This window comes from Tupaia chinensis, unplaced genomic scaffold (assembly GCF_000334495.1).
Source record: "Tupaia chinensis unplaced genomic scaffold, TupChi_1.0 Scaffold144171_1, whole genome shotgun sequence".
NCBI classification, from domain to species: Eukaryota; Metazoa; Chordata; class Mammalia; order Scandentia; family Tupaiidae; genus Tupaia; species Tupaia belangeri.
In genome coordinates this window covers 73,996-82,519 of record NW_006204027.1, presented here as the reverse complement: position 1 = coordinate 82,519, position 8,524 = coordinate 73,996, and positions in this window count along the sequence as shown.

The following is an 8,524-nucleotide window of genomic DNA, read 5'->3' as shown; positions in this document are numbered from 1 at the left end:
ACGTGGGAGTCCAGGGACATAGCCATTATGCTAACTGCTGGTCCCATGGCTTGCTTTCTCACTTTCCCTCTCTCTCTCTCTCTCTCTCTCTGTCTCTCTCACTCTCACTCTGTCCCTCTGGTCAAATTAAAATAAATTAATAAATAAATGAATAAAGTTAAATAAAAGAATTTTTTTTAGAATTACTTTATTTAACTTTATTTATTATTATTATTTTCCAGTTTGATCAGAGAGAGACAGAGAGAGAGAGAGAGAAAGTGAGAAAGCAAACCACCAGGTCCAAGACTAGAACCGCAGTTGGCCATGTGAGAGTCTAGCACCTATAACCACCATGCAACCTGCCATCCCCCCACATATTAGTACCCACCAAGTAAGGACAAGCAGATGATGTAATGGTTATGTTGCTGGACTACCATGTGGTCAACCACTGTTCAAGTCTTGGACCCATTGGCTTAAAACTTGTGCTGGGTGTGTGTACGTGGGTGCCCAAAATCCTGAGAGAAGAATGGAGAAGAGACTGTAGAGTGGCCATCGCCCCAGGGGGCAATTTCTCATTTTCTGTCTCTTGGTCTCTCTCTGTCTTTCTGGCAAGCACATGCATCCTATAGCAAAAATCTCTCCTAAAAAACAAACAAAAATACCCCCTAAGTGGACCTCCTGCTCTCTAGATTCTCACATTCCCCTAGTCCCCTCCCCGTGTGCTAGGCCCTGGGCCAGCTGCTGAGGGTACCCAGCAGGGGTGGGGCTGGGGAGGGAGAACAGAAGGAACCAGGCACAGTCACTGCCCCCTCCTCCTCTAAAGCTCCCCATAGACCCTTCCACTCGGAGACCTTCACTGGCTCCTGACACCCCCATATCAGAGGATTCTGGGGACTGGTTCCCTCCGAGCGTCCGACTCTGCCACATGACTTCTGACCTGACCCCTCATAGCCCTTTCTCATAGCTGCTCCGCCATGTCCACCCCTCTTCCACGCGGGCCCTCAGGGTGCCCCTCAGAGGCCTCCACACCCCTGATGGTGCCCTACTTTCCTGGGGTCGGACCATCTCAGCAATGACTGCTGCTATGTGACTGGGGCCAAAATTAGTGACATCTTATGATGTTAAGGATTGTTAAAAAAAATAATAATAATAACCTTACTTATTTTTGGATCAGAAAATCCCATTTGCACATGATGCGTAATGCAAAATTCAAAAGATGCGAAAGGGAATACCGTGGACAGTTCCCACCATGTCTCCGCCCCAATTACTCAGGTCTTGTCCCAGAAGTAACCACCACTCCCAGGGTTTCGGCCCTTGCAGGGCTCGCCTGTTTTTATGAGTGTTCCCTTTACGATCGTTCTCTTACCCAGATGGCAGCGTGCGGTCACATGCAAGACATAAACTGGAGCTTCCTGAGCGTCAGCACGTGCAGAGGGGCCCCGCTGATGGACGTTCAGGCTATTCTTGGTGCAGGAGATATTCTGGTGGTTACTTTATTTCATAAAACGTGAGGATAGGGGCCAGCAGGTGGCATGGGTTTTTTCTTGTTTTGTTTTGTTTTTTTTTGAGAGATTTTCTCTATAGGGCATGTGCGCTCGCCAGACAGAGAGAGACAGAGAGACAGAAAGCGAGAAATCACCCCCAGGGGGGATGGTCACGCCGCAATCCCTTCTCCTCCATTCTCCTCTCGGGATCTTGGGCACGCACGCACACGCGCCCGGCGTGAGTTTTAAGCCACCGGGTCCGGGACGCAAACCGCAGTCGACTACGTGGGAGTTCAGCGACATAGCCATTATGCTAACTGCTGGTTCCCGTTTTTTTTTTTGTTTTTTGGTTTTTTTTTTTTTTGAGAGGTTTTTGCTATAGGATGCATGTGCTCTCCAGAAAGATAGAGACAGAGACACAGAAAGTGAGAAATCACCCTCCCAGGGGGATGGCCACGCCACAATCCCTTATCCTCCATTCTCCTCTCTGGATCTTGGAAATGCACACACACATAACCTGTGTGAGTTTAAGCCACCGAGTCTGGGACTCAAACCACAGTCAACTACATGGGAGTCCAGCGACACAACCATTACGCCAACTGCTGGTCCCAGTGGCATGGTTTTTAAGGCACCGGACTTACACATGGCTGACCACCGCTTGAACCTGGCAGCTTGCTTTCTCAATTTCCCCTTCTCTCTCTCTGTCTCTGGTGAGTGCATCTGGTGAGAAATCCACCCCCCAGGGGGGATGGCCACACTGCAATCCCTTCTCCTCCATTCTCCTCTCAGGATCTTGGGCACGCACGCACATGCACCCAGTGTGAGTTTAAGCCACCAGGTCCGGGACTTGAACTGTGGTTGACTACATGGGAGTTCAATGACATAGCCATTATGCTAACTGCTGGTCCCAATAAATAATTCTTTTAAAAAAAAAAAAAAAGTGAGCATAACTGTGGGATAGGTTCCTGAAGTGGAATGGCTAGATGAAGTACATGCATGATGTGTGTGCATGCGTATGAGTGCATGTGTGTTTATATATGTGCGTATGTGTTCATGTCTGTGTGGTGGTGATTTTTTGTTTGTTTTTAACAGAGTCTCACTATGTCTCGATCCTCCTGCCTCAGCCTCTGGAGTGGCTGGGACTACAGGCGTATGCCCCTCTGTTGGGCTTGTTTTTTTTTTTTTTTCCTTTTCAAGAATTATTTATCTAATTTTATTTATTATTCATATAACTTGAACTGCAGCCAGCCATATGAGAGGCCAGTGCCTTCTCTGTTATGCTACCTGTCAGCCAGGCTTTTCTTTCTTTCTTTTTTTTTTTTTTTTTAAGTTTTTATTTATTTCTTCCATGAGCAAGAGAAACAGAAACACAGAGAGACAGCATCCTTAACAGAGCCCTGGTGCCATGAACCACTCCCAGCTTCACCCAGTCCCAGGCCACCAGCACGCCTGTGGCCAGCATACTCAAGGAGGCCTCCAGACTCGAACTGGGAACCTTCCTATGTGGGATTGCATCATAGCGCTTTGCATTTTACTGCCGTGCCACCATCTGGCTCCCACTCCTGCTTTTTAGGGTGGGCCGGGATCTGAGCCGGGGCCTCCGGTGTGGCCTCAGGTCCGGCCTCAGGTCCAGCAGCTTCTCTAGCAGCCAATCTCATGATTTGGCCACTTACTCTTCATTGTGTTCCTGCAGGGGAAATTGCCTGCCAGGCAGAGAAGGACCTCTGGAGAATCCGAAGTTGGGCAAGGGGCCTGAAAGCAGGAAAGAGCCCCCCTTTATCAGAGTGAGAAAAATGCCTCAAGGATCCTGACTACCTTGAGAAACAGAGGGAAGGATGACATGTTTAGCCTGAAAAGGGAGAAACTGAAATAATGATTATCTCGTGTGTGAAGGACGAGACTGCCAGAGAGCACCCGAGGGGTTCCGTGTCAGCAGGAGAGGCTGAAATTAGCTCTGAGTGTGAACTTCCCGGCAGAGCAGCAAGGATGATGAAGGCCTGGCACCAGGAGAGGGATCTGGGTGACTCCCTGCTCAGAGATCATTAAACCGGGATGAAGGGTGGGGGCCCAGCCAGGCCTTCTGGGAGGTAGAGAGTTGGAGGACGTGACCGTTTAAGCTGTCGTTTGAGGGCACGGCCTAGCCAAGGGCAGAGGCTGAGAACGGGATTAATAAGGCAGGGTCCAGAGCTCTATAGTCTTCAAAGCAACCTCATTATCAAGCATTCAAAGAAGGCAAGCAAGGATTATACGTAGCCCATTTTGCAATTGAAGCCCAGAGAAGTTAAGGAACCTGTCCAGGTCTCCCAGGTAAACCGGGACTTGAATGTAGGCTTCAGTCCCAGCATCCGGTGAGATGACCCTGATGCCTCGTGTCCTGGACACAGGACCCAGGCTTCTACGTCTCCACAGGCCCTCTGCACCCCCAGCCCCCTGCCAGCCTCCCCACCAACATCCAACCGCACAGCCTGGAACAGGGTGGGGCTGCGGGACGAGGCTGCCGACCGCTCTCCTGTCTAACAACTGAACTGAGGGAGGATGGAGGTGGGAACAGGTCCCAAACTCCCGTCTCACTTGTCCTCGCCCATCTTCGTCTCAGACTCTCTCGTGATAGGAAAGTAGGCCAGTTTGGAATATGTCACGGATATTTTCAACATCCCCATCTGTACTGTATAGCTTCGCACACCGCCAGGCGGGTGGAGCCAGTGCCTTCCTGCCGGATGAGGGAGACACCTGCTATCTCTGGGGATTGGAGCCCAGATGGGGGCTGGGGATGTGCATGGAGGTCCCCAGGGGCATTGGGCAGGCATCTGGCCACCTGGACAGGGTGGGCCAGAAGACCAGTCCTGCCCATCCTCTTCCCAGAAAGGCGGGAGACCTGTGGTCACCAGCTTGCCCCTGGTGACAACAGTGTGACAACAGCGTGCCTGGCTAGCCTAGGAGTGGAGCATCAAGGAAAGTGCAATCAGCCCTCAGGGAAAAGGACCTGGAAAAGAGCCTTTGTATCTTTCTGCATGGGAGCAGTGAGGTATCTGAGTCTGGTCTTGAAAGGGGAGCAGGATCTGGCCTGGTGGAAAGGAGGAGGAGGGTATTCTTGGTGAAGGGAGACACTGAAAAATCCACAGCTGGCTTTGGATAGGCTGGAGCTGGGGTGGCCAGGGAGAGGCAGCAGATGGGCTGGGCAGGAGCGGGCTAGCACTAGAGGAACTGTGAATACACAATTAAGGAGCATGGGGTGCGCCCAGCAGGTGCCCACGGAGGCTCTTAAGTGACATGATTCAGAAAGCACCTGCAGCTGTGGGCAGGGAAGAGTCACCCTGGGAGGTGCGGGGGTGAGAGTTTTCTTCCAGGCAGCAGACACCTTGACCGTGTCCTCCGGTTCACTGCAGGGGGACCTCTCCTGACTGGGGATGGGGGCAATGTGAGGAATAAGCTGCTGGAGATATAAGAGACTTGCTGATTCATAGGACCTAAGGTTGGGTGGGCTGCATTTCAAGAGATTCTCCTGGAAAGGGTGGTGGAGGAAACACCTGGACACTGTGTGTACTGAGCACCTGCTGCAGGCACTTTGCCACATTGCCTGTTTAATCCTCACGAAGAGCCCAAGAGGAAGGTATACTTCCCGCCTTTTATCAACGTGGAAACGAAGTTCAGAAAGTTCAAGTCCCTTCCCCAGAGTCTAACAGCTTGTAAATAAAGTAAGAATTTAGGTCGGGGGGCTAGATGGTGGCACAGCGATAAAACACAAGGGTCTGCGAGGCAATCCCACATAAGAAGGGTCATGGTTCAAGTCCAAAGACTTCCTTGGGTATGCTAGGCACATGCACCAGAAAACTAAAATCTGAACATGAACGTAGGGCTTTGCAGCACTTAAGACATATTCAGGGCTAATTACTATCCCTAAAATACAAAGAGCCCCTGCAAACCAATATGAAAAGTTAGAAAATCCGGGAACCAGCAGTTAGCGTAATGGCTATGTCGCTGGACTCCCACGTAGTCGACCGCGGTTCGTGTCCCGGACCCGGTGGCTTAAAACTCACGCCGGGCACGTGTGCGTGCGTGCCCAAGATCCCGAGAGGAGAATGGAGAAGAAGGGATTGCGGCGTGACCATCCCCCCTGTTCTGTTAGAAAATCCAACAGAACAACAGGGGATGGTTTTTTTTTGTTTTTGTTTTTTTTTTTGAGAGATTTTCACTGTAGGGCGCGTGCGCTCGCCAGACAGAGAGAGAGAGACATAGAGACAGAAAGCAAGAAATCACGCTGCAATCCCTTCTCCTCCATTCTCCTCTCGGGATCTTGGGCACGCACGCACACACGCCCGGCGTGAGTTTTAAGCCACCGGGTCCGGGACACGAACCGCGGTCGACTACGTGGGAGTCCAGCGACATAGCCATTATGCTAACTGCTGGTTCCCAACAGGGGATGGTTTTGAAGCCTACAGAATTCAGACCACAGAGACAGCCAGGTGGGATCCAGTCACCACCTGCTGGATCCACGCCGCCTCCTGTTCCCACCCGCAAGCTGCCGTTTTCACTCCCCTGGACAATTGCTACAATCTCCTAACTGATCTCCCTGTTTCTACACGTAACGTTCTTCAGTGAAATCTTCAGACTGCTACCAGAGACTTTTGCCATTGGAAATATAGGGACAAACAGGAAATATACAGCACGTGGAAGATTTAAATAAATAAGAATGTCTACTTTCATTTCTTCCATTCAACATTGTCCTAGCTATAGCTCAATAAAGAAAACAACTTAAAGGCATAAACACTGGGAAAGAAGGGCCAGCGCTGTGGCCTAGTGGTTAAGGAACTGTGTCCCACATGATCATCCACGTAGTTCGAAAACTGGACCCAGAGGCTTCAAAAACACCTGAGGCTCATGCATGTGTTTACTTAAAATCCCAAAAGGAGGGCGAGATGGAGGAGGAGGAACTGCAGTGTGACCAGGCCCCACTGGGGGTGATTTCTCTCTCTCTCTCTGTCTTTCTCTGGTAAGCACACACGCCCTGTGGCAAACAAGCAAACAAAAACTGCTAAAAAAAAAAAAAAAAAAAGATTAGGATATGATGTGGATATAACCATGTCGTATTTGTACAACATAATATTCACATAATATTCTAAATATTAGTATTTACATAAAATGTAAGGGGAAGAGAAAGATGTTAGACTATATTAAATAACCCAATTATATGCTGTTTATAAGAGACATGTCTTAAATAAAAGGACATAGGAAGGTTAGAATGAGAGAATAACAAAAGATGCAATGCAAGTACTAACCCAAATTACAACAGTATAGCTATATTAAAATCAGACAAAGTAAGCTTTAGAATAAGAAGTATTATGTAAAACAAAAAAAGGGTATTTCAATATGAAACTGGATCAATTCAACAGAAAGACAAAGAAGTCTGAATTATATTTACCTGATAATATAACCTCAAAAATATATAAAGCAGAAATGAAAAGAATTAAAGAAAAGACAAACCCCCAATCATAGCTGGAGGGTTTTTTTTGTTTTGTTTTTTAGGTTTTTACCATAGGGTGTGTGTGCTTACTGGAGGAAGACAAAGTGAGAAATCACTCCCCAGGGAGGATGTTCACCCTGCAATCCATTCTCCTTCTTTCTCCTCCTGGATTGTTGGGCATGCACACAAATGCGCCTGGAGTGATTTTCAAGCCACCAGGTCCAGGACTCGAACTATCGTGGGCCATATGGGAGTCTAGCTACTTAACCTCCACACTACCTATTGGCCCCAACAAGTAGATATCTTAAAATCAGTAGAGAAATAGAGAAGATTGAACAGCACAATTTACAAATTACTCTGACATTTATAGAATATTATTTTAAAAAGGGGGGGGGGGGGGGGACCAGAAACTACAGAAGGCACATTTCTCCTCAAGCACCAATTTTGATACTTAACAAAGCTGACCATATGCTGGACCCTAAAGCAAATTTTCACAAATTTCATTACTGAAGTCATGCATGGCATGTTTTCTAGATTCCATGAAGTTAGGCTAGAAATTGATAACTGAAAGATAACTAGAACCCTCCCTTCAATGTTTTTAAAATATATTTTCTAAATTTTTAAATTTATTCATTTATTTATTTTAATTTGACCAGAGCGAGACAGAGAGAGAGAGGGAGAGAATTGGGGGAAGCTAGCCACCAGGTCCAGGACTTGAACCGTGGTCGGCCATGTGGGAGTGTCCAGCGCCTTAACCACCACGCCACCTGCTGGTCCCCCCTCCCTTCAATGTTTAGAAATTAAATAACAGGTTTGTAAATAAGCCATGTGATGAAATTATTAATAGAAGCCACAATGGAAATTACAAAATATTTTGAGGGATAATGGGCAATAGTTAAAATCATGCTTACAGGGAAATATATAGACTTTAATTCATATAAGAAGAAAGGATATGGGCTGTCTCTGTGGCCTGGTGGTTATAGCAACCAGATCCTACATGGCTGATGCCACGTTTAAGTCCTGAACCTGGCAGCTTGAGAAACACATGAGGCGTGTGAGCATCTTGACAGGATGGAGAAATGGAGAAGGGATGGCAGTCCTGTGGGGGTACTTCTCCCTCTCCATGACACCTTTCTCTCTGTCTCTGGTGTACATACCCTCTGGCAAAATTTTTTTAAAAGAGAAAAAAGGATAAAAATCAGTAATGTAAGCATCCACTTAAAACCAACAGCAGGAGCCAGACACTGGTAAAATACAAAATGCTCTGTGAGGCTGACTCACGTGGAAGGGTTCCAGGTTTGTGTTCAGACACCTTCCTTAGTCCCCTGGGCATATATGTGCCCATGATCTAGGTCTGGCTGGGGCTGGGTAGACCACAGTATCGAGACTCTGTTAGGGGAGATCTCCCTACCTCTCCTCTGTCTCTCTCATTCATGGAAGAAAGAAAGAAAGAAAATTAAAATAACAGCAATTAGTATCCCTCCCCAGAGAAAAGCAGACAGAAGGAAACATTAAAGATAGGAGTAGAAGGATCAATAGATGGTAAAATGGTTATGTTCCTAGACTCCCACATGGCTGACCACAGTTCTATTCCCGGACC